This window comes from Giraffa tippelskirchi, chromosome 11, assembly GCF_054371585.1.
Source record: "Giraffa tippelskirchi isolate mGirTip1 chromosome 11, T2T-mGirTip1v1.2.pri, whole genome shotgun sequence".
Taxonomy (NCBI): domain Eukaryota; kingdom Metazoa; phylum Chordata; class Mammalia; order Artiodactyla; family Giraffidae; genus Giraffa; species Giraffa tippelskirchi.
Window position 1 is genome coordinate 132,111,623 of NC_137285.1, and position 27,363 is coordinate 132,138,985.

The 27,363-nt window shown below is 38.0% G+C and overlaps 1 protein-coding gene across 4 annotated transcripts in view; it reads left to right on the plus strand.

The window, feature by feature from the left end:
- Positions 1-2,427: 2,427 nt before the first annotated feature.
- LOC145525176 (uncharacterized) overlaps positions 2,428-27,363 on the plus strand; it is a 47,567-nt gene continuing 22,631 nt past the window's right edge. Inside the window, exons 1-2 of one of the 4 annotated variants that reach the window (XR_014068076.1) lie at positions 2,428-2,495; positions 3,001-3,079. The gene's annotated coding sequence lies outside the window, so the exon portion shown is untranslated. Of the gene's footprint in view, positions 2,669-3,000; positions 3,461-27,363 lie in introns of those variants that run through there. The other 3 variants (XR_014068077.1, XR_014068078.1, XM_081538016.1) reach the window with 3 other exon arrangements.

Consider the following 27,363-nt stretch of genomic DNA (forward strand, 5'->3'; position numbering starts at 1 on the left):
ATGGCAAGTGGTAGGTCCCCAAGTCACCCACAACTTCTGTCTGATATGGTTACAAATCAGAGATTCCCATGATTCCCCTTCCTGGGAAAGACCAAATATTAGAAGAGAAGATACTCTTCTAGATGCTTCTAATACTCTTATCATTTAGGAAATTACAGGGTTTTAAGGGCTCGGTGCCATGAACCAGGGGCAAAGACCAACTGATGCATTTTCTATTACTTCACAGCAGCTAGCATGCCTTCTAGGGCCTTTAACAAAGGTACTGATCCCACTCAGGAGGGCCCCATCCTCATGACCTAAGCATCTTTCTAAGGCCCTGCCTCCTAATACCATCACGTCAGATGTTACAGTTCCAACATATGAAAACTAGGGGAATACAAATATTCAGATTATAGCAGTGAGACAGGTAGGAAAAATTATGTTGCCTTATGTTTTGCTCCCTTGAAAGCCAATAGAGTTGACCTAATTTCTTGCCCTAGACTCAAGGATGGTCCTCTATTGTTAGAACCAGGGTTTACCCTGAACTAACGGAAGATACAACATCAAAGAAGTAGTTGTCAGTCTTCTGATTACATAAAAGAAGTTAAGTGAGTATCTTTTATGTAATCATAAGACCTCCCTGGTGGCTCAGATGGTACAGAACCTACCTGCAATGCGGGAGATTGGAGCTTGATCCCTGGGTCGGGATAATCTCCTGGAGAAGGAAATGACTAACCACTCCAGTATTCTTGCCTGGAGAATTGCATGGACAGGGAGCCAGGCAGGCTACAGTCAATGGAGTCACAGAGTCGGACACAACTGTGAGACTAATACTTTCACTTCAGATGCTCACTACTGCTAGTAGTTAGTAAAGCTAACTTAGTAACTTTTCCAGTAGTCATGTATGGATGTGAGAGTTGGACTATGAAGAAAGCTGAGCGCTGAAGAATTGATGCTTTTGAACTGTGGTGTTGGAGAAGACTCTTTAGAGTCCGTTGGACTGCAAGAAGATCCAACCAGTCCATCCTAAAGGAGATCAGTCCTGGGTGTTCATTGGAAGGACTGATGTTGAAGCTGAAACTCCAATCCTTTGGCCACCTCATGTGAAGAGTTGACTCATTGGAAAAGACCCTAATGCTGGGAAGGATTGGGGGCGGGAGGAGAAGGGGACGACAGAGGATGAGATGGCTGGATGGCATCACTGACTCGATGGACATGGGTTTGGGTAGACTCTGGGAGTTGGTGATGGACAGGGAGGCCTGGTGTGCTGCGATTCATGGGGTCGCAAAGAGTCGGACATGACTGAGCGACTGAAGTGAACTGAACTGAACTTAGTAACAGATGATGGGGGGATGATGTTGAATTACTGTGTAAGTTGAGAGTTGAAAAGTCAGTGGAATTTAGCTAAGTAAAAATATAGGAGTTGAGTTGAATTAGGGAGATTTTCATGGAAAGCAAACTGAATGCCTGCTGGGGTGACTTTGAGGAAGAAAGCCTAATTTGTAACAAAAGCTGAAAAACCAGTAAGGCTAGATCCCTAGAGAATGATGGGAGATAGGACGGGAAGATAAGCAGGGGTGAGACAAAGGAGAACTTTGCAAGTCACTGAAGTTTTAAACTGAGTGGCTAGGCACTTACTAAATATTGTGATTGAATATCAGAATAATCTCAAAATGGAAAAATAATCTCAAAATGGAAAAATAATCTCAAAATTCATATATTTTTTTGAACCTTGATATGGCAAACCCTACTGACATGATAACAGAACTCCAGTTTGTTTGTGGCTCGCAGCATACCCAAGCTCAGGATGTGAATCAAAACAAGTCTAATATGATCATGTCTGTTTTCTTCCTGTTTGCTGGCTACTTATTCTCCTAGCTTCTCTTGTGTCAAGGAATGGCCTATATCTGCCCAATCAGATGCTCAGGGCTTGCATGAATTTCCTGTCGCTGCTGTTAGTGAGTGAAAGTCGTTCATTCGTGTCCGACTCTGCGACCCCGTGGATTGTAGCCCACCAGGCTCTTCTCTGTCCATGGGATTCTCCAGGCAAGAATATTGGAGTGGGTTGCCATTCCCATCTCCAGGGTGCTGCTGGTAGAAACTACCACAAATTCAGTGCCTTAGCCCACAAATGTATCCTCTTAAAGTTCCGGAAGCCAAAAGTCCAAAGTCAGTCTTACTGGGCTAAAGTTGAGATGTTAGCAAGGCTGTTCTTTCTGGCAACTCTAGGAGACAATCTGTTTCCTTGCCTTTTCTAGCTTCTGGAGGTCATTTGCATTCTTGGCTTGTGTCTCCTTCGTATCACTCGAACTTCCCATCGGCCATTCTATGACCTATTTCTCTTCTGTGTCAAGCTTTCTTCCTCCCTCTCAGAAGGACCCTGAGAATGATTGCACACAGAGATCCCCTAGTTACTCCAGAATCATCTCCCACTCAAGATTCTTAGTCATATCTGCAAAGTCCTTTTGTTGTATAAAGTAACACCCACTGGTTCTAAGGGCTAAGAGGAGGATATGGTATGTATTAGTCCACAGACCAGGCCTTTGGGTAAGTTTTTGCTTTCTGATCATTGATGAGCCCTCTCTTCAGTTTCTCCCTTCCTTGCTAAGAATTTGTGGGGGACATTTTTTTTTGTAGCCATGGTTTTTTACTAAACTTTTTTAACTAAATATTTTCTAGCCTTATTGAGGTACGGTTAACAAATAAAAATTGTGTGTGTGTAGACTGTACAATGTGATATTTTCAAGGTTGTGATGATTATCACAATCAAGTTAATACTTTTTGGTGAGTATGTGTGTGTGTGTTGAGAACACTTAAGATCTACTCTCTTAGCCTATTTCAAGTACGTACTACAGTATTATTCACTGTAATCACCAGAACTTAACCAACAATAACAGAAAATTTGTGCCCTTTGACCAATAGGCTCTCCATTTCCCTTACCCTCCAGTCGCTGGCAACCATCTTTCTACTCTATGGTTCTTTGAATGTGATTTATTTACTTATTTATTTTAATTTTTTAAGAAACTTTTGGCTGCACTCTTCTGCATGTGGGATCTTAGTTGCCAACCAGGGATTGAAACTGCATCCCCTGTATTGGAAGGCAAGTGTGACTTTTTTAGATTCTACTTATTAGTGAGATCATACAGCACTTTTCTTTCTCTTCTTGACTTTGATCCCTTAGCATAATGTCTTCCTGGTTCATCTTTGTTGAAACTTGGATGCTTAGAGCTGCTTCAGCCATGTTATAACTGGTAAATGACATCAAGGGCTTCCCAGATGGCTCAGTGGTAAAACTCTACCTGCAATACAGGAGATGTGAATTCGATCCCTGGGTCAGAAAGATCCCCTGGAGAAGGAAATAGCAACCCACTCCAATATTATTTCCTGGGAAATTTCATGGACAGAAGAGTCTTGAGGGCTACAGTCCATGGGGTCTCAAAAGAGTTGGACACGACTGAGTGACTAAACAGCAACAACAAAATGACATCAAAGGATAAAAATCCCATACCAAGGACAGAGAGAGCCTAGGCTCTTAATAGCAATGTTGAGCCACTGCACAGAACCTTGAACAATATGCCTCCAAATTTCCTTTAGGGAAGACAATTAGCTGACTTTTCTGTTGATGCCCCAGTTAGTAGGTATTGTTATTTGAAGCTGAACACACCGTCATGGCTCTGTATGACAAATGAAGGTCACTGCTATTTGTAGCTAGGAGAGTGTTATATTATTTCAATATTATATGGATCAGACTTTAATAATATAGACCTTAATATTAATATAGAAACAGAGACTTGCACAGATAGAAGAAACTATAGATAACATTTGGTTCAACCTCTTTATTTTAAAGATTACTAATTTGAGGCTCAAAGTGGTGATAGATTTCTGCAAGGTCAACAGCCAAAATTCATTCATAACTAGGATTACAATTTCATCTTCTGGCTCCTAGTTCAACAATATTTCCTCTACCTGTGAAGCCTTGGAACAACTGAAATGATAACTTGGAGGGAAGAAAAGGGCAAAGAACAAACATTTTACACTTTCTCTGGGATGCAGGCTTTTAACCAGGTTCCATGATCTTCTAAGATAATATAATTTAATGGGAAGAGCTCTTGACGTTAAAACGCAAAATTTGTTTTTAAAAGGCTAGGATCGTGACACATTAAAGCACTTTCAGGAAGTTAGTAATGAATCCCAAGAAAAACTGATGGTTGTTATTATACAAGAACAAAGACGTTGCTCCTCTGGAATTAAAGGTGTTTCAGTGTCTTTGTTGCTCACGGGGAGGAGTAGACACCTGGATTTCTTTTTTTCTCAGGACAGCTTCATCCAAATAAAACTTCATGTGTTTCACCATCCATAATAGATAGTGCCCATCACTCCTTGAATATCATCATATGGTTGGTGGTCGACGGATAATGGAGCACTGAGTGTCAAGGTGACTGGCTTTCAATGCACACAAAACTAAAAATTATAGACCTGTCATTCCAGAGGCAGGCCACAATTAGCTGTCTATGCAACTTGAAATTTCCATTTTGCCAGCTGAGTAATCAGTTGACTGGAGTTTCTCATTTTGGATGCATTTCTAAGCCTTTTGTGTGCAGATTTTTTAAAATGTGGATGCTAAAGTAAATAAACAGTGCGTTTGATCAGATGTATCCTTTTTAGAAACATCCTTTTCCCAAACATACAGACAAACCCCAATATTGTTTTAATAGTGAGAACAATAGTGTGACAAAACAATTTAGGCCTTGAGTATTTTATTTAGTAAAACTTCAAGCTGCAAAATGAAAATCCTGCCTTAGTATCTGGGAGTCCAGGGTTGAGATAGAGAAATAGAATTTTGGGCATCAGATAAATTGATAAGGTCACCAAGTAAATGGTAAAAATCAGTCAAAACTAGGGAATTTTAGTCTTGGAAACACTTACTGACTGAAAACTCTCTGTTTACCTATTTTCTATCTAGATTTGGTTTCTAATTCTATATCTGAGTTCTTTCTTCCATCTTTGTCTTTCAGAGTTAGAGAAAATGATGCCAAAGTGAGGTCTATTGGAAACTGTACTGCAATTTCCATTCACTTGCTGAAATGCAGTAAACTCCAGGACCATACAGTCTCAGATTTGATTCTAGACCAGCTACTCGAACCTGAATCTTCTTCACCCTCCTTGTCCCTTGCTCCTCAATCCACAGTGCTGTCTGCCTCACTGGGATGATCCCTGTTTAAATTTAAATTGCCAAGTGAGGAGGACGCAAGTAAAGTTGACAATCAGTACTAATTAAGGAAAAGATCAGAAGTCTGGATCAGAATTCTTTGAGTGAAATTCTCTCGACAAGTCTTGAAAATCTCAGGATTTTATTTAACTTCCATCATGATTTTGATTATTCGGAGTGTTAGACAAGGTTATGAGGAATAGAAGAGGTTTGCTAGGCACAGTAAAAAATTGAATTTGTATTGTATTGAAATAGGTCCTAACTAGACTGTTGATGGTGAAATATTGACTATTCTGTTGCTTTGAATGATTGAGTGTCATATTTTACTGAGAATTGATTTCTGAGCCTCAGTCAAGGAGTGATTGAATTTGCAATTAGAGTCACTCTTTTGTGTAATTCAGATTATGCAAAGATCATTCTGAAACAGCAACTGAGATTTAATTCAGGATTTGGTATATGGTTTCTCTTTAATTTCTATTTGTTGTTGTGTGTTCAGTTTTTAAAGGAGCAAAAGACTTTTATTTCATCTCTTTGGAATAAAAAAAGGACATAATCTAGAATTACAGCTGGCTTGACTATCTGTTTTATAAGAATCTAAATCTAGCAATTGGTTAATATCCTGTCTCCCATTTTGAAAAATAGTAAGCTTTGTCATTGATTCTTAATGATTAAAACGAAAAAAGGGAAAGGCTTTTCAAAACCAAGATAGAATCTCGTTAATTCCAAAAGTGTCCATTTAAGAAATATAAACTGTGAAGATAAGCAAAAGGTATTTTCTCTAAAGGAAAGCATTTTCAAATGAACAGAAAAAGCAAATGTAGATTTAATTAGGTGGAGTCAGATGGGTATTAATTATTCACCTTTCCAGGGTGAGAATAGCCTTGCTAAAGAAATGAATAAGGCATCCTATTGGCTTCTTTCCTTTCCTTTCTTTCTGTTGCTGTTGCTCTGATCTGAACTGGCTGAACATGTGATAGTAGGAGGACAGAATGAAAATTTGCCCTTCCCTTCACAACTGGGGGTAGATTGTCTTTGAAAAGTGTAGTATCTTCCACCGAAATAAAATGTTATTGACTATTCACTTTGAGACATAATAAACCTTCTTATGTTTCCTTGTTAGGTCTGGAATATACACACATTCATTTGTTATACTCTCTTTAACACTTGAAAAATAGCTAAATAACATTTGTCCTTATTTTCAAAGTTCCATACATGCTAGGTAGGGATAAAATCCTAAGTGGCCAAAAATTCAAGTTGATAATGATCACACGACTAGACCTGTTTACTTCTGCACAGTCTCTTTTAAAAGCACTTGTTAAGCATCTGCTCCCTTATCCAAGAAAATTCACAATGCATATGGAATTTACTAAGGACTATACGTAAACCCAGTACAGGAAAAGATCAGCACTTATCTGAGTACAAAAAAATGTATTAGTTCCAACTGGAAAAAAAGTGGAGTCAGAAAGAACCTAAGGATAAGATTTAGCAAATTTGGGCTCTGGTCCTGACACTGTTAGTGACGAAATATTACATATCTCCCCATATTTATCAAAATATTTGTCAGTGTGTGTTGTGTTGGGTGGTGGTGAATGCATGTGACAGAACGGAACTGGAGGGAGTAGAGGCAGAGAAACCAACCTTGAAGAGTGTTTCCAGGAAGCAAAAAGACTGTTATCTTGTCTACATCCTAATTACAGGCGTACTCTACATACTTTTAATTCTTAAGTAACCTCCTGTTAACTGCCTTTTATAGTTGAGGAAACCAAAACACATGAGGACAAAGTGACTTGGCTCAAATTGGACAGCTTGTCAATAGCAAAGCTGGAACAAGACTCTAAGCCTCTGATTTTCTGTGCACTATACATTTTCCCCTTAAATGAGTTATTTTAACCATGAGTCTCTGAAAAGATACAATCTTTTTGAAGTAACTTTGCATCCCTGTAGGTTGTTGCAGATAGCTTTTAAAAAGTTGCTGTAACTATGATCATCCTAACATTAGCCATTATAAATTTTGATCTGGTATGGAAAAATATGATTTATTTATATGTTAACTGTTTTTAAATCCCATGATTATTAAAGACAAAGAATTGTAGACATATAGGAAAAGATTCCATTCTTTATTTAAAAAACATCTTTTGTAGGGAGAAGTATGTAAAGAGTTGAATAGGAGTCCAAAACAATGAATCCACTGGTGCAATTCTGTTTAGGTAAAATTCCTTGGTGAAGCTGGAAGTCACTTGAAGAAATGTTTATTTGTATACATGTGGCAGAAGCTTGTCTTATCTTGAATCAGCTGGTATTGTTTTTAAAAACAATATTCCTTTTGGTAAAGTCCAGGAATCATGTAATAAAGTGTTCCTTTCTTTGCCAGAGAAGTTAAATTAGACCAAGTTTTGTAAATGATTGAAAGTCTTATAAAAATACTGTTTAATCGCTATAAACATTCTACTTCAATGCACCTCTGTAAATGTATTTTTTCATACTAGTTGCTACATTTGTAAAGAGGTGGGTGAGTCAGAAACAAAACAAATGCTATGGGGAAGATTATTTATAGACAAATGTAATGAATAAATTAAACTCCAAATTAGTACAGTCTTAATAATGCATTCTACTTCTCTTCCAAATCTTGATTTATTACTATTTTGTAACAGACTTTCTGCATAACTCACTGATGCCTTGGTGTTGTTTTTCTGTAGAAAAGAACTTTTTTTTTGATAGAGGAGAGGTTAACCAAATTTTATAGCTTAGTTAAACTATTTTTTGCAGATGACCAGAATTATGCCATTACTATAAATTATCTTAAAACTCTATGTACATAAAGATTGGCCATTTAATGAATGTATTATTCTTTGTTAACATTATAGGTGGGCTTAAATCCCACACTAAAGTGGTCATAAATAATACAGTGACTGCTAAGTCAAGTTAATACTAAAAGCAGAGTTTCGTGGTGCATCTTTAAGTACCAGCATTCTCAGGGCTCTGGTTTAAAAAAAAAAAAAAAAGACAACACAAAGTCACGGAGCAGTAGTTTATCCCCCCCCCACCAACCCCCAATTTATCTAAGTTTTATGGGCCTTTTTCTTCTCATGAAAATTATTCTCTCATATCATGCACATGTATCTGGATCTGAACTGCCTGTGAATTACACCTTGAATAGATTCCCCAAACTGGAGAAGCGCAAATGTTCCCCTTCTGAATATTTTAGACTTGTATGAGTTCTCTAATATTTTTGTTTTTGTGCAAGGCCGCTGGTGAGGCGGCCTGGAGCCTTGAATGCTGACAGCCTCCATTAGCATTAATGCTGTTCTCTTATCTCCCCTGGCTCTCCTCCGCTCCCCCCTCGCTCTTTCTTGTCTGACGGCTCCCTGACACCGTTGACAAGGCTGACACCACCAATCAGCTTCGACTCAGCAAGGTCACTGTTCAGACTTGACTCGTGATTGGCTGCTGCGCTTCAGCGTGTTATTACTGTCTGATTTGATCGGAGGCAGGGGGTGGTCTCCAATCAAACAGAGAAAAGGTCCTAGAGAAGGTAATTAAATCCTGTCAGAGGCAATTATCGGTTCCAGGGCCATGACTCTGGCCCTGAATGCAGATGATCTGAAACTGTATTCTTGTAGAAATTCAAGAGGGCTCCTGGCATGGTTCAGCTAGGCATAAAGGAAGCAGCAGGCTTTCTGCAAACAATGCAGTTCTGTATTTTGAACCTTTCTGCCTTTTTTTCCCCCTTTACCCGAAGACTTCTGTTTTCACTGATCAAAAATATTCCTTTTCAGGTCACATTCTAATTAATTTAATAGACAAGGTTTTCCTTTCTGGTACATAAATAATGACAAGTTGTACTAAAGAACTTCTGCCCCCAACACGGGCTGTAAGAAACGGCCTTTACCAAGGCAAACCAAAGCCTTTCATGAAAGGACACTGGGCTGTATTTGGGACCAAGGGAGAGAAAAATGTAAAGCCTCTAACGTGGATATTCTGCCTGAGCTGGATCTTGCCCTGCCTGTTTATACCCTCCCATGCTCATGATGGAGTTTGTTGCTGTGACAAACCTGGAAGTTTCTCCCAGATAGTCTATGGACAGCAGTGTGCATTTAATGTGTTTAAAGAACAGGGAAAAGCTGCTGCAGTTTTCACTACATGAGGAAAAGGCCTCTCCCTAACCTTCAAAAGAATATTTAGGAGAGGTAAATTGTTTCAACTGAGCCTGGGACATAAAAACATAAAGAAAGGAATGTTGTATTTTTAATTGGGAAGAGAATGCAAAGATAAACTCCATAGGTGCCCTTCTGTTTCTGTATAGATAGAAGACTTTGGTTTTGTTCCCTGTGTGATTTCTCTTCAATTTTTATTAAATAAGCTTTGCCGTGTGGTTTTTGTCCGAAGAAACCAGCCCTAAAAAGTAAACCCCTCTCCAGTTCCTGAATCATGTTAATTGTTCTCAGTGATAGTAACCAGTTTAGCATGAAAAATATTTCAAAGGATAAAGATACATCATTAGTGTCTATATGCTCACGCTACTGGCTTTAAGAGACTTTATAAAATATGTTGCTCTCAATAAATGTCAGTCTTCCAGATAGATAGCCTTGATTTCAACCTTTGTGTTTTGTGAGCCTGGGTATTATTATTTTTTCCAGGATAAGATGCTGAAAACACCATTAAAACAATTTCTGTATTGTTGCTGATGAAACAGTTTAACCACCAGGGTTTCTCCCGAGGGAACAGTTAACTTTTCTCTAATCTTGGTTGTTTTCTTTGTTTCTAAAACACCATATTCCTTAATACGCCTAGACTTTATTTGTTTTGCTGAAACATAAACAGATGCTTTAAGCAAAACATCATTTAAAAAAGTAGTCCCTGCTACTAGTCCATTAATCAGGATGAGGTATCAGGCTGGGAAAGAAATTGGTGAGAGAAGATGTTAATAATAAGGAAAACAGCTTTGGACACTGGTTGGCTGAGTTAAAAAAATATCTTTAGTCCACATCTGCACACATGACTGTGGAAATGATGCTTAATTCATCCCATATTATATCTTTGGAGCATCAAAGGCTTCATCAACTTCCCTAATAAAGATAAAATAGATATGAAGAGAGAAGCAAACTGCTCAAGTATCTGTCAGAATATTTTAGATCATCAGGTTCACTGCTATTACAGAACCATCTCACTTTTCCTCTGAGTGACAACTCTTTCATTTTTGAACTAGAGTGTTTCTTAAAATTTTTTAAATTTATTTTTATTTTTAAAGTCTTTATTGAATTTGTTACAATACTGCTTCTGTTTCATGTTTTGTTTTTTGGCCACAAGGCAGGTGGGCTCTTAGTTCCCCGACCAGGGGTCAAACCCATACCCTCTGCATTGGAAGTTTTAACTATTGGACCACCAGGGAAGTCCGTACATTTTTTTTCTGTAATTTGAGAAACCTTTGTTTATTATTGTATAGTGAGATTATTTTATTTTGTATTGAAGTGGTAGCTATTTTACTGAAGACACCTCTTATGAAAGAAATCTCTATCTGTGCAGGAAAGAAAATTTTGTAGATAAAGCAAAAGGAAAAACATTTGAAATATGTTCCCCCTGGTGATTAAGATCAGTGTGCCTAAAAGAGAGGAAAAAGGAAAAAAAGAAAAACAAACTGGATCACCTGTGCTTGGCTTACTGGACTCCTCTATATGTCAGGCATCTTTATCCTTTTGCTCTGGATGCATCTTTCAAGCTCCCTCACTTGCCTGGGAACTGCTTAAGGACAGCAATGGTGTCCTACTCCAACTGAGGTACCCACAAGCCAATAAATTGAAGACTCTTTTATTACACAGGCTTTGTAAGATGCTCATATGAGTCTCTGTGAGATGGGACCACTCCCACGTTGAGATTCTAGAAATCTTCAATAAGTATATAGTAATGTTATTTAATCAGACAAGGGAGTTAACTATTAAACAAAGGTCAGTCTGGTCAAAGATATAGTTTTTCCAGTAGTCACGTATGGATGTGAGAGTTGGACTATAAAGACAGCTGAGCATCAAAGAGTTTATGGTTTTGAATTGTGGTGTTGGAGAAGACTTTTGAGTCCCTTGGACTGCAAGGAGATCCAACCAGTCCATCCTAAAGGAAATCAGTCCTGAATATTCATCGGAAGAACTGATGTTGAAGCTGAAACTCCAATATTTTGGCCACCTGATGCAAAGAACTGACTCATTTGAAAAGACCCCGATGCTGGGAAAGATTGAAAGCAGGAGAAGAAGGGGACGACAGAGGATGAGATGGTTGGATGGCATCACCAACTTGATGGACATTAGTTTGAGCAAGCTCCGGGAGTTGGTGATTGACAGGGAAGCTTGGCATGTTGCAGTTCATGGGGTCGCAAAGAGTTGGACACGACTGAGTGACTGAACTGAACGAAGGAAGTGGCAACCCACCCCAGGATTTTTGCCTGGAAAATTCCATGGACAGAGGAGCCTGGCGGCTACAGTCCATGGTGTCGCAAAGAGCAGCTGAACACAAAATGTCCTACTGTGGCATTATCTGATGGCTGTTATCTGTGTCAAAGTGTTTTATTTGTTTTATCCCTAAAGATGGGAGTTTTTATGCTTTTACTTAATTTTGTGACCATTTAAGTACCAACCATTAGAAAAATATCTGAGATCTTTAGAATTATGTAGGTAGGCTGTCTGCATAATGCGTCTTTAAAAAGGTTAAACAGAACTTTTCAGGGGACATTATGTTGTGTTCAATATTGAAATGTATTTTAAAATTAACAATGATTATGCAAAACATAGAAAATAATTCACATTTATCTCCTTGTGTTCATTTGCTTTGGTCAGCGTTATTGGATTGAGAAGAGCGGATTTACCTTTTAATTGGTCTTTTCCAGATTTCTGGTGAGATTCCTACCACCATTGATGGCAGGAGCACACAGCCCAAACAAAGCTCATTGAGATACATTTTCAGGATGGTGCATATGGGGGCAGTAATTTATGAACAGTAATAGAAGCTGGGTATGCAATTCCCTGCCCAACACCAGAATAAGTATACCCCACTGATTACTAATTTCACTGAAAATGCTTGAGTAAAAAAGATAAAATTCAGCTGCTGTTCACCTCATTTGTAAGTTGGAATTCCTTAAAAGCAATTGGAAAAAAAAGAATGACGTGAAAATCACGATTAACCATTACACACTAAGAACTATATATTTTTTTAAAAGAGTTGGCAGTGAAAAATTAGCTGGGCCTTGCCACATAGGAAGTGAAAAAATTAACTTTCACTGTTCTGTGATGTTGCTGCAAATTCTCTGTGTTGCAAGCCGCATTTTACCCCTCAAGGGATCTGAAAACTTATCAGATTTTATTAATTTATTGGCTCTGTGCTGAGGTGTATTGTAAACCAATTTTAAGTACTTCATTTTGCTATTTATTCAGTGCTCACTAAAAGAAGCAGCCTTTCCTACAAACCCTGAGGGTTTCCATAATCAGTTATATTATAGCTTTCCTCAACCTGAGGATATGAAATCTAAATACATTTAAATATTTTATTTGATGTTTCTTAATGGGTGTCACCTTCATTCCTGTTTTGCAAAATTAGGGACATGTTCTTTCAGCACTGGCATCAAGGTTGGGGATTGAGGGTGTGATTGAAGGAGTACCCCTCCCTTCCTATTTATAGTAGATCGCAATTTTACCTCTCCCCTTCTTCTGGAGACAAAAATCAGCAAACGAGGATCGTAAAGTAGGAATACTCATTTTACCTGTGATAAATCATAATGGAAAAGAATATGAAAAAGAATACATATATGTATATAGTACACATATATGCATGCCTGCTAAGTCGATTCAGTCATCCCTTACTCTTTGTGACCCTATGGAGTGTAACCTGCCAGGCTCCTCTGTCCATAGGATTCTCCAGGCACTAATACTGGAGTGGGTTGCCATGCCCTCCTCCATGGGATCTTCCTGACCCAAGGATTAAACCCTATCTCTTATGTGTCCTGCATTGGCAGGCAAGTTCTTTACCACTAGCGCCACCTGGGAAGTCCATACACACACATGCACATATAACTGAGTCACTTTGCTGTACAGCAGAAATTAACACAACATTGTAATTCAACACTTCTTAATAAATTAAAAAATAAGAAATGCTCATTTTAGAATGAGCATGAAGTTGACTGGCAGGGTCAGAGAACGGCGGAGAAGAGATGAGAGCTGTGGTCTGACACCTGGATATTTGAAGGCTGAGAAATGGGAAGGAAGAAAGTTGGGAGTGATGGGAGAGAGCTGAGGTCGGCGTGGAGATGGAGAGGAGCAAAAGAAAACCTCTAGTAAATGGAAATGGCTAAAGGCACCCAGCTGGAATTCCCAGGACTTGGTGGTTCTAGATCGGGTTCTATTCTAAGTAGCTGCTAGGGGTGATGGCTGTGATCAGTCCTGCTCAGCACCTGCTTCATTTTCTTGCCTCCCCCCAGGGTTGAGAGGTAAAATCCAGGGTGCTCAGTTAAATCCAAATGTCAGACAAATAAGAATAAGTTTTGTGAAAATGTGGCCCGAGTTGCATGAGACATAATAAAAAAGTATTGTGTTTATTGGATATTTTGTATTTTCTTTGCTAGATCTGGAAATTCTACCCACCTGACCCAGAGTGATATCAGGAGCTTAGTTTAAGCACATGCAGAGGTCCCCCAAAGATGGGGCCAATATCAATGTCAGTCTGAAAATTGCCCCTTGGTCAAATGTCTAAGAATCTTGAGGTTAGTTTTTTTTTCCTTTCCTCTTACCGCAGTCATCTTTAGATACCACTGCAAATATTTTCTCTTTCGTATTCTAATACCTAACTCTTCTGTCCATCTACTGCCCACCCACACCCCCACATAATCACTCCCTTCCTCTGCTTCCCTCAACTCTTCCCAGTGTCTCTAGGAGACAAAGTGATAATTGACAAAGTGATCTTTATCTAAGTGTTTGAGTTTCCTCCTCTATTAATGGAAACCTTGTTCTTCCTTGAGGATCTTACCTCCTTTGTAGCTGTCTTAAGTTGAGGCCACTCTGTGAGTTACCCCAAGAATTATGGAGCGTGGAAACAGAGGGAACTTTCTCATTGTAACTTCCAAATCTCATGAGAGCCCATTCTCTCTGTGTTTACCATGCTCTTCCCTTCTTTTTTGACAACTTCTTATCTCCTGTTCAGTCTCCACAGGTAATAAAGCCTTGCTAAACTGTCCTCAAGAGTCCATTTCCCCGCCCTTTAACCCTGAACTGGCCTTGTAAATTTTTTGGCCAATCGAATGAGCCAGAAAGTACATCAAGCTGCTGCTGAACAGAGATCTTAAGAAGTCTTGCAGCTTTCTTTGTGTCACTATCAGAACACTTCTACTTATGAACAGACTGAGGGGAGCTGATGGGAGATGGAGACCATGTGGAGCAGAAATAAGCAGACCAGCTGAGATCCAACCACCAGATGAATGGATGAGGACATTCTAGACTTTCCATCCCCAGCAGGGCTGCCAACTACAAAGATCAGCTGATTCCACTCAGGCCAGACATTTCGGGCTGTCCCAGTCATCTCAGTCAACTCACAGAACATAAGCTAGATAATAAATATTTGTGGTTTTTAGCTACTAGGTTGTGGGGCACTTGGATTGTCTTTTCCTTTTTATATAGAAATTCTGTCACTATCCTTGAGAATTTCAGTGTCCATATAGAGATTTTACAGACATCCTTTATTACATGATTTGGCTTCTTCGTCTTTGAAGAACTTGACCTTCATCTTCAAAAAAGTACAGCTTGATACCTATCTATCTGTCTCTCTCTCTATATATATATACACACACTACTATGTATACCATAGATAACTAATGAATACTAATTCATTAGTAAATAACTGCTGCTGCTAAGTCACTTCAGTCGTGTCCGGCTCTGGGCAACCCCATAGACGGCAGCCCACCAGGCTCCGCCGTCCCTGGGATTCTCCAAGCAAGAATACTGGAGTGGGTTGCCATTTCCTTCTCCAAGTGAATAACTAATGATACTAATGAATACTGTATAGCACTGGGAACTATACTCAACACTCAGTGCTCGCTTAGGCAGCACATATACTATACTCAATACTCTGTGCTGACCTAAATGGGAAAGAAGTCTAAAATAGAGGGGATATATGTATATGTGTAACTGATTCTCTTTACTGTACAGCAGAAACTAGCACAACATTGTAAAGCAACTCTACTCCAATAAAAATTTTAAAAATTACAGCTAACATTAATGATTAGGATATGGAGAAAGAGACAGAAAGGGTAAAAGGGAGCAGAAGTGATGACCAGGCAAGAGGGAAACCTTCTGTGGAAAGACAGTCAAGTTTAGACAGTTTAATCAAACTTCCCTGTCTGAAAAATATCTTCCCCTCAATCTGCCAAGGGCCGTACTTCCCCAAATAAATACCCAAGCAAAAAAAAAAAAAAAAAAGAACAAAGCTTGATTCAAATAGGTTGTAATTAAATAGTGTCTATAATAATAGGGTCTCAATCTAACAATTGTGTGATAGCAATGCATTTCTTTTCTTTGTTAAATAATCAACCCTTGCGTTCTGAAGAGATAAGATGTCGAGAGATGTATGTCAGCGCCTACCAGGGAAGAGATGGGGGTGATAATCCCCAAGTGGTGGTAAAGGTAAAAAGAAGGAAATAATATGGGAGTAATGGGAAAGGGAAGATAAATATTGCAAGCTTGTAAACCTGGTGTAGAATAGGCATTAACAGTGGCAGAAGATGCTGAAGAGAATGGACTCCATTGGGTACTTCATCAATCTTATGAATCAGTAAATTCAACTCTCTGAGCTTTGCCTCCCTCTTTTGTAAAATCAGTGAGTTAGGCTAAAAGCTGGGACAGCAGATCTTGAGGATGCTTACTAACTCTCCCTTTCCATGACAAGGTCAGAATTTGATCATCAGTTATAATCCATTGTCCTTTTTACCTTGAATGTAGCTTTTGAACATCTTTTGGTCTAGCAATCCAGGAAATTCCATCAATAGAGTAGAGGTAACATCTGAGATGAAAACCTGTTCCTTTACCCTAGACTAAATCATCACAAATAACACTTGGAGTTTTAAAATTCATTGTGCTTAGTATGGAAGAATGTCAGTGATTCTTTCCATCTCTGCTTTAGGAGATGTGACAAAGGGTGGCATATTGTAACCTGGCCACTCACATCAAATCACTTTAAGTTCTAGGAAAAAAAGTCAATATAGATATTTGTTCTCTTTCATCTATTTTTCAAAATTCTAAACATGGGAAACCAAAAAAGACATTTAAATTTAATTTTCTCAAGATCAGAGGGGAAATTGATTTTTGACATGCCTAACTACCACTTTATCGGATATATAGATTTCAAGGGGCCAACATTCAATTTCATGAGCTTTTTTCCTTTCTTGTGTATGCCATATTGTAAATCCATTTTGAAGATATCATGACAGTTTTTTAAATTTATTTTTGCTTCATTGGATTTTTCCTAAAGCAGAACCCAAATCTAGTCTTGAAACCAGGTCTCCTCAAGACACAAAAACCAACCCTTCTCTCAAAAATCATCTGTATCTCTCTTCTTTGTTCTGACAGAAAGTGGCACTTCCCAAATTGTGCATCGTGTTGGGAAATTGTAGAGTGGGTGACACACAGTCTTTTTTTTTTTTAAGCTTATTAACATATCTTGAATAATCTTACCCTCTCCCTATGACACCAAAGATTGCAGAAATGTAAGCTAAGTTGTGTTTTGAATTTTGTTCCAACAAGCAATCTTGAAAAAAGCCAGTATTCAATATATATTGAATATACAGTTGAATTATAAGAAAAATCTGACGGTATTCCTAAACTCACACTTTTTGGGGGTCATCTCACACTTTAAAAAATTTGTTTTATTCTCTTCACAAATATTATTTCAATGCTTAATGTGGAAAACTTGGAAAACACAGAAAATTGAAAAGGAAAAAAAAGCTCATTTCTTCTACCCCCAAGTTGCCATGCTTTTATGCCCTTTATCCTCACTCCCTCCCTGCCTCCCAGCTCTCAGGAATCATGAATCATCTATTGTTTTTATTGTCTCTGTTTAACCTTCATCAACATACTATGAAAATGCTTCCACATAAATGCACATTCTTTCTCAACAACTTTTATTGAAGTACATCTTACAACACATGGTACAGTTTATGAGTTTCACAAATGTATACAACCACATAACCAACACAATTCAAATATAGAACTATTCCTTCTTCCAGTCAGTTCTTAATTAACATTACCTCCTCGAAGATAAGTCAAGTTAGTTTTACCTGTCCTTGAGGTTATTTAAATGGAATCATACAGTATGTAGTCTCTTAGGTTTGCCATATTTTCCTCAACATAAAATGATTTTGTAATTTGTTCTTGCTGCTACACATAGTTCTATCTTTTTTATCACTGAGTAAAGTTTCATTGTATGAATATACCACAGTTTGATTAGATTTTCCAGTCTCAAATTAATGAACATTTATTTCCCAGTTTTTTGCTATTTTGATTAAAGCTGCTGGAAATATTCTTGTTCGAGACTTTTTTAAACATACAAATGGATTTCAGTGCTTGTGTAGGATCCCATTGAATCAGCATACTATATAAACAACTGCCATTAACTCAACCTCTATTGTTGGTCAATAAATTATTTGTTCTTTTCACAATCATAAAGAATGTTGCAGTGTAAACCTTTGTGAGTTTTTTGCCCTCTTTTTTTTTAAATGGTAAACATTCACAACATAAAATGTACCATTTTAAGTGTACAGTTCTGTGACCTTAAGTAATTCACATTTTTGTCCAAACATCACCACTATCTATCTCCAGAAATTTTTTGTCATCTCAAACTGAAACTCTATACTCATTAAACAATAACTCCCTTCCCCAGCCCCTGATAACCACTATTCTACTTTGTGCATTTTGCTATTCTAGGTACCTCATATGTGTGGAATCATACTTTGAATATGTGTTCCTTTGTGTCTGTCTTATTTCACTTTAGCATAGTGTTTTCCGGTTCATCCGACTTGCATTATGTGTCAGAATCTAATTCCTTTTCAAAGATGAATAATATGCCAATGTATGTCTATACCACATTCTGTCCATTCATTCACTGAATATTTTAGTTGTTTTCCCTTCTTAGCTATCGTGAACAGTGCTGCTATGAACAGTAGTATACAAATACCTGTTCCTAGTTTCTGCTTTCAATTCTTTAAGGTATATGCCTAGAAATGAAATTTCTGCATCATGCAGTAATTCTGTGTTTAGTGTTTGAAGAACTTCCATACTGTTTGCCACAGTGGTTATACCATTTTAATTTTTTACTTTGTGGAATACACAAGAATTCTACTTTCTCCATGTCCTTACCAATTCTTGCTACACTTGTTTTTTGCTTGTTTTTGGATGATAGCCAATCTCATTGTGGTTTCAATTTTGTGAGTCTTTGTGCGTAACTTTGAACATATCCCTGATTATGTGTTTAGGTGAAGTTTCCAAAAATGTAATTCCTGTGGACAAGGTTCTGTCTATTCTGAAGTCTCCTAACATGCATGGTCACACCTCACTCCAGAAAGGTTATGCTGATTTATTGTATCAGCAGTGATGTGCTAATGTCATTTTTAGTTTGGTTTTTCATTTCTTGTTAGATAAGTCTAAGTTATTCTGAATCATTTGCTTGATGGTTTCCAACATCTGAATATTTTGCCTTTACTGTGGCAATTATTCAGTTATTTGGAAATGTTTCATACTTTGCACGTTGGTGATCAATGATAGTTGTGATGATGACCACTAATTAACTCTTATCCATAAATAACTTGAAAGCTTTTATCAGTGAATTGTGAGTCATACATATTTTGAGGATTGTTTCTGCCTTGCCCTTTTTGTTCTCCATGTAAGACATTGTCTCCTTAAGGAATCGATAAATAATAGTAATGATAATTATTTCTTGCATTAGAATAGAATTTTAACTCTTTAAGCTTTTCCACACACACGAGTGTCATAGCAACCCTTCCAGACACAAAGGTAGGAAATGTTCCCTTTTAATCATTACTATATGTAAAGAGGCTGTAAGGCCAACAGCTAGTTAGTGGCACAGACAAGGTGGAAACTGGACTGAGTGTTTTGATTCCTATTCAGAATTCTCTCTTGGACACTTTAAAACTTTTCACAAGTATATAAAAAAAGAGTAGGTATTTTTAAAAATCACCAAATGTATAACATTTCATGTAAAAATTGAACTCCAGTAGAATTTGCCCCTCTATTTTATCAGGCTCAACACATTTAATTTTGATATGATGCCAGGGTCTAATGAGGAAAAGCATATAATTTCATCATTACGCTGAAAATAGACATTTCAAAGCAAGCACAGTGGACAAATTAACTCATCACGGACAGATGATAGTTATTATTTTCAATTACTTTGTGAGCTCTTTTCTCAGCAACTGTCTAATGTTATTCAATGTCTGGCAAGACATTTGACCTTTAGGGCAGAAAAAAATCTCTATGATACTTAGTTATGAAAAACTTTTTAATGTGAAAGTTTTCAAACCTTTAAAAATTAAATGAGATTAAAAAAAATCTAAAATTTAAAATTTACACTATTGCAGTATGAACAAAAGATAAGAGATTTTCAAATTTCAAGTAGAGGTGCTTTCTGTAGAAATGACATTCCTGCATGGGTGCCTGCTGCCTCAATTTTGACTCTGGACCCAGAAGCCCTGTAGAGGTAAAGAAGTTTGATGTTCATGGCTGTCAAACATATTTAGACATTCTTTTCTCCCTCCCAATTTTATTGAAATATGATTGACACAGCACTGTATAAGTTTAAAGTGTACAGCATAATGATTTGACTAACAAACATCATGAAACAACTATCATAAGAAGTTTAGTATGCATCCATCACCTCACACAGATACAAAATTAAAGAGATAGAAAACATTTTCTTCCTTGTGATGAGAACACTTAGGATTTACTCTCCTAACAATGTTCATATATAGCATACTGTCATGTTAATTACATTTATCATGTTGTACATTTTATCCTGAGTATTGATTTATCTTGTAATTGTAAGTTTGTACCTTTTGACCACCTTCATCCAATCCCCTCTTCCCCTGCCCGTTCCTCTGACAACCACAAATCTGGTCTCTTTTTTGTATGAGTTTGTTTGTTTTTGGAATATAGTTGCCCTATAGTACTATGTGATTTCCTGTTACACAGCATTGTGGTTTGGTATTTCCGTATATTTCTAAATGATCACCATGGTAAGTCTAGTTATGATCTGTCACCATTCAAAGATGTTACTTAATTATTGACTGTATTCCCCACACTGTACATTTCATACCTGTGACTCATTCATTTTGCAACTGGATGTCTGTATCTCTTAATCTCCCTCACCCACTGCTCTCCTTTTCCTACACCCCACCCCTTTGGCAACTATCTGTTCATTCTCTACTTATGACTGTTTCTGTTTTGTAATGTTCATTAATTTTGTTTTTTAGACTCCATACATAAGTAAAATCATATAGTATTTATCTCTGGTGTCTCAGTGATAAAGAACCTGTCTGCCAATGCAGGAGACGTGGGTTCAATCCTTGGGTTAGGAAGATCCCCTGGAGAAGGAAATGGCAACCTACTCCAGTATTCTTGCCTGAGAAATCCCATGGACAAAGGAGCCTGGTGGGCTACAGTCCATGGGGTCACAAAAGAATTGGATATAACTTAGTGACTAAACAACAACAACATATAAATAAATTCATACAGTACCTATCTTTCTCTGTCTGACCTGTTTCACTTAGCATAATATCCTCTAGGCTCATCCATATTGTCACAAATGGCACTATTTCATTCTTTTTTATGTCTGAACTATATTCCACTACACACACACACCACATCTTAATCCATATACCTATTGATGGGCATTTAGGTTGCTTCCATATCTTGGCTATGTATCTTTCCCAATTAGTGTTTTCATTTTCTTTAGGTAGATATCCAACAGATTCAAACTGGACTGCTCTGTCATACCATGCACAAAAAATAAATTTAAGGTGAATTCAAGACTTCAATGTAAGACTTGAAGTCATAATACTTATAGGAAAAATGAACGCAGTTCACTCTTTTACATCGGATCTCAGTAATATTTTTTTGGATGCGTCTCCTCAGTCAAGGGAAACAAAAGAAAAAAAATAAACAAATCAAACTACATTGAAGTAAAAAAGCTTTTGCACAGTGAAGGAAACTATCAACAAAACAAAAAGTCCACCTACTAGAATGGGAGAAGATGTTTACAAACAATATATCTGATAAGGAGTTAATATCCAAAATAGACAAAGAACTAATACAACTCACCATCCGATACTAGTCAGCTGTATGATGGTTGTAAAGGAAGTTATGAGAAAGGATCAAGTCAGCTAAGGAAAGATTAGAATGAGAAAAAGAAGGTGCCTGGGACAGACCCTAGACAAACTGCATCATTTAAGGGTCAGGTATTTAGTGGTTTTTACAGTGTATATGGCAGAAAGTGAAGAAGAACTAAAGAGCCTCTTGATGAAAGTGAAAGAGGAGAGTGAAAAAGTTGGCTTAAAGTTCAACATTCAGAAAACTAAGATCATGACATTTGGTCCCATCACTTCATGGCAAATAGATGGGGACACAGTAGAAACAGTGGCTGATTTTATTTTTCTGGGCTCCAAAATCACTGCAGATGGTGATTGCAGCCATGAAATTAAAAGATGCTTACTCCTTGGAAGGAAAGTTATGACTAACCTAGACAGTATATTGAAAAGCAGAGACATTACTTTGTCAACAAAGGTCCATCTAGTCAAGGCTATGGTTTTTCCAGTAGTCATGTATGGATGTGAGAGTTGGACTATAAAGAAAGCTAAGTGCTGAAGAATTGATGCTTTTAAACTGTGGTGTTGGAGAAGACTCTTGAGAGTCCCTTGGACTGCAAGGAGATCCAACCAGTCCATCCTAAAGGAGATCAGTCCTGGGTGTTCATTGGTAGGACTGATGTTGAAGCTGAAACTTCAGTACTTTGACCACCTGATGCGAAGAGCTGACTCATTTGAAAAGACCCTGATGCTAGGAAAGGTTGAGGGCAGGAGGAAAAGGGGACGACAGAGGGTGAGATGGTTGGATGGCATCACCGACTCAATGGACATGGGTTTGGGTGGACTCCGGGAGTTGGTGATGGACAGGGAGGCCTGGCGTGCTGCGGTTCATGGGGTCGCAAAGAGTCGGACGCGACTGAGCAACTGAACTGAACTGAACAGTGTATAACACCAAACAATGTGGCATTATAGATGTCAGATATACTACTTTCCAAGGACTGCTACCCCAGCAACTGAGTGGCTTAAAACACAAAAGTGTATTCTCTCACAGTTCAGGAGACCAGAGGTCTGAAGTTAAGGTGTCAGCATGGTTGGTTCCTTCTTAGGGGCTCAGAGAATCTATTCATGGCTGTTTCTTGGCTTGTGGTTTTTCTGCAATCCTTGGTGGTCCTTGGCTTGTAGACCCATCACTGTTATCTCTACTTCTGCTGTCACATGGAAATCTCCCTTCCGTGTCTCTGTCATTGGGTCTCTTCTTATTAAGACACAAGTCGTACTGGATTAAATGTCCCCTCTACTCTCGTATGACTTCATTTAATGAATTGCTTCTGCAAAGAACCTATTTTCAAATAAAGCCACATTTCAAGGTTTGGGACATGCAAACATTCTGTTGTTGTTGTTTAGTGGCTAAGTCATGTCCCACTCTTTTGCAATCCCATGGACTGTAGTCCTCCAGGCTTCTCTGTTCATGGGATTTCCCAGGCAAGAATACTGGAGTGGGGAGACATTTCCTTTTCCAGAGAATCTTCCCAATCCGGGGACATAAATTTTAGGAGGATACTAACCCAGTATACAAAGGGAAAAGATAAATTCCAAAAGAAGGCAATGTTAGAAGCTTGTAATATTTGCAGAAGAGAGGTCCAGAGAATGGTTTAAAACTTGTCCTAATTTGTTGGAAAGAGGAGATCTGTTGATAAAATTTTAATAGGTGATCCTTAAATCTGAATGTGCAGATTCTCTTCTTGTTTTCAGTCATTCTGGAGTCTTATTGATGACTTGTACTGGAGAGTCTGTCTTCACCTTTGAGAGATGGTGAAGTGTGTTCCTTATGTGTTCCAGGGGTCCTGGCTCTGGAGCATTGTGAGAGTACAGATGCCATCTTTGGAATTTCTCTTTTTGATCTCTGCAACCACTTGATTTCCCTTGGAGATCTTTCCTTAAGTAATATCCAAGCCCTCTCCTATTTTAGAGTGCATAAGGGCTAATGGGATCACTAGCTGAGGTGAAATGGTTGCAGATGGTAATGTGAAGATTAATTTATTTTCAGAGGCTTTTAGGAATTCATGTGCTTTTAATGATAGCTTACTATAACCACAAATCCCTCATTTTCATTCCTTAAGGGGAGAGAATATTGCCCATTATTAACAGTGGAAGAAGACAGAGTAGGCAGCTAATTGACCCAGCAAATCTGACACAATCGTGATGGGGTTATGAAAGCTAAAGAGTTTTACTACGCTTGTAGGACTTTGTCTCATTTTTTATATAGACTTCTTTGACCTCCTTGCAAACCATTTTCACCTGCTTGTCTCTCTTTCTCAGTCAAGCATCCATCTGGCAGGCCCCACGGTGAGCTTGGTTTTCTGTGATCCCTTTATTCATCAAAAGGCTGAGACAGTCTTGTGCTCCCATCATTAGGATGGTGACTTTTTCTTGGAGAGGGCAAAAATGGGAGATGGTCATTTACTCTGTTTTGGGTTCCTATTATCCACTACTTCTTAAGCCAGAGAATGACTTGTTGGCCGTCACTAGTTTGGTAGAGAAAAGGAGGGAAAAGTTCCTTTAAGTCAACTTGACTTGGTGGTATCATATGTCTATAATTCTTGAAGGCCAGAGGCCCTGAGACAATGCTCAGAAAGGTCTGAATTCTCGTTTGCTGAAAGTTCTTCCTTCCATCACCATCTCTACTGATTTTGGACTGTTTGTTTTGCTACCCAGACTTATGTTCTGCCTCTGATGAGTTTCAGGTTTGTTGTTAGTCTTTCCAGGTCTTGAAGCTTGGGTTTCTCTGAGGAGTTTTCACAAGGGTTTTATTTCTACCTCTTAGAGGCCACAATTCACCCATAGCTCTACTCTGGCTCACGCTTCACCCATTCCAGCCAGGGAAACCCTAGAGCTCCAGCATACAGGACAACAGTCTGGTTCTGAGGTCCAGAAGGAGACCTCCACTGTCTCGGAAGTACCACACCATCACTCTTGATGGGAAAGGTGTGGGTTTTGAAGGCAGGCCCCTTCAGGGATTGAACGTCAGGCTCCGACCACTTCTAGTTTTACTTTTTGAAAAAAATTCCATTAAGTACATTCTAAAAACCTCACAACAAACTTATATCTAAAATATGCATATAAAGACATAGACTGGAGCATACATATGTAATATGTGATTGTTATTGCTCCAAGGTGAATCTGGGAACCAGGTAGTACTAGAAAGGGAATGAAGGGGACTTTATGTTTATCAATAATGGCTTAGGTCTTTTATGTTTAAAAAAAAACCATGGAGGTCTGGTGAGAGAAGATTAACTTTTAAAACATTCTGATGGTAGATTACATTATTCTCCCTATTTTTCTACATTAAGCATCTTTTCATAAGTTTATTTGCCATTTTTATTTCTTGTATGAATTGTCTACTAGTAATTGCCTCCCATTTTTTCCATTGAGTTATTTATATTTTCATGTTTTCTTCAAGTGATTTGTATATTCTTATATCAATTTTTGGTTAGTTATGTGCATTGTGAGTATCTTTTCCCTGTCTATGTTTTATCATTTCCATTTATTTGGGGCATCTTTTGAGGAAAAACTGACAGAAATTATCAAAGTTGACTTATCAAACATTTCCTTGATTTCTTTGGTATGTTGCCTACAAATGTTCATCTTTATCATGAGACCATAAAGTTAGTTATGTTCGTATATTTTCTGCTAATAGACAAAGTTTATTTTCCCTAATAGGTGTCTAATCAATCAATCTGAAATTAATTTTTTGGCATGGGTAATTTACAAGTTTTTTTTTTTTCTATGTGGAAATCCAATTGTCTGTAACTAATGATTGGTTACAGGAATGCTATGGATTTTTTGTATCCAGAAAAATTGCTGCATTCTCATACATTTTAATAATCATAGATTTTATTCTGCTTTCTGTGTAAACAAATCCATAGTATTGCAAATAATGACAATTTTGTGTATTCTTTCCCAACTCTTATAGATCATATTTCTTTTTCTTGCCTGTTGTAATGTCAGAGCCTCTAGTATTACAAGGTTGAATAACTCACTAATGAAAATAGTGGGTTACCTTATCTCATTATTACATTGATGAAAATACTTTTAAACTTTTAGTATTAAGTATGAACTTTGCTATAGGCTTTTGTTAGATATTCCCTTATCAGGTTATTAAAGTTCCTTTTTATTTCTAGTGGGCTGCAAATCCGTTTTTAAAATTATAAATGAAAGGGAGAGAGTTGCTTGTTTCTCTCTTATGTAACATTTGCTGTGTGAATGGTTCAAATTGGTGGTTGAATTATGCTCCTCTCGGTTATTTAGGGACAGGCAACTGCTCTGTCTTTCCTTAGGTTATTGCTCTCATTATGAAAACAGAGAAGAAAGACTCGGAGGGGGATGCCCAAGATCTTAACACCCAGGCCCCAAAGTTATGTATAACAATTCAACCACTCTCTTTGAATTGGGGAAGAAATTGGTTACAGGGTTACACATAACTGTAAGGGAAGCCAGAAATTGTAGTGGGCAGGAGTCTTTGTCAAAAAGATTAATCTTAGGCATTTCAAAAATTCTCTATTTTTAGTTATCTTTAATTAACATTGTTGTTTGTGTTATTTTTTCCTTAATTGGTTACCGAAACTTCCCCCCCTTTTATTAGTATTTTTTTCCTTAAAGGATTCAAAATGACGTTGGTGGAAAAGCTGGCAAAATCCAAATGAAGTCTGGAGTTTAGTTAATTGTAATGTACCAATGTTGTGCCTATTACCGAATATAGAGTATTACAGAGTATATGAAGACATAAAAAAATAGTCAACATTTATAAACACTAACTATGTGCCAGACATGTTTCTAACATATTTTAATCCTCAAAAATAGCGCCATGGGGTAGTTTCTACTAGTATCCATCTGGATTTCTTTTTTTCTTCAAATTTTACTGGAGTGTATTTGGTTTACAATGTTGTATTAGTTTCTGCTGTACAACAAAATGATTCACCTATGTATATACATATATCCCCTCTTCCTTGAATTTCCTTCCCATTTATGTCACCACAGAGCACTGAGTAGAGCTCCTTGGGCTATACAGTAGGTTCTCATTAATTACCATTTGATACACAGTAGTGTATATGTATTTGTTGTTGTTCAATCGCTAAGTCATGTCTGAATCTTTGTGACCATAAGGACGGCAGCATGCCAGACTTCCCTGTCTTTCACCATCTCCTGGAGTAGATGAGGAAACTGAGATGCAGAAGTTAATAAGTTTATTCAAGATCACATGGTAGGTAAAGTGCTGGGCCATGATTTCAACCCAGGCTTTTGGACTCTCATACTAGCACTCGGAACTATTGTGCTCCGAACAACCCAACGCTGTAGTTACAAAATGATTTTGTAACCATTTTCAAAGGTCAATGCATCAGAGTTCCAGCAGGAAATGGATGACATACTCAAACTGGCTAACTGAGGCGTTTTAATAAAGGGCATATTACAGAGTTTGGGGACACAAACAAGGAAAGGTGTAATCTTAAGGGGCTAGTAACAGTGTGAAACTATCACCAATCCAACCTAAGAGAGGGAAATGAGGGAAATGGTTATTAGGATGTAGACAGACTAGATACAACCACATGTGAGGGCTGCCAGGTAAAATCTGTGGCATTTGGTTGAGGAAGGCAGCCAATCTTCTGTGACCACATAATGAGAGAGCCAGAAGAAATACTTCCCTCTCATTATCCTCCCATCCACCCATATCCTGCTGTTCCCTCCCATTGGTTAAACCCAAATGGAGCACAGACAGCCAAGAGCTCATCTGACATGATCTATAAGGCTTCGCCTCCCAGGGTCCAGAGCAGGATGGGGACTA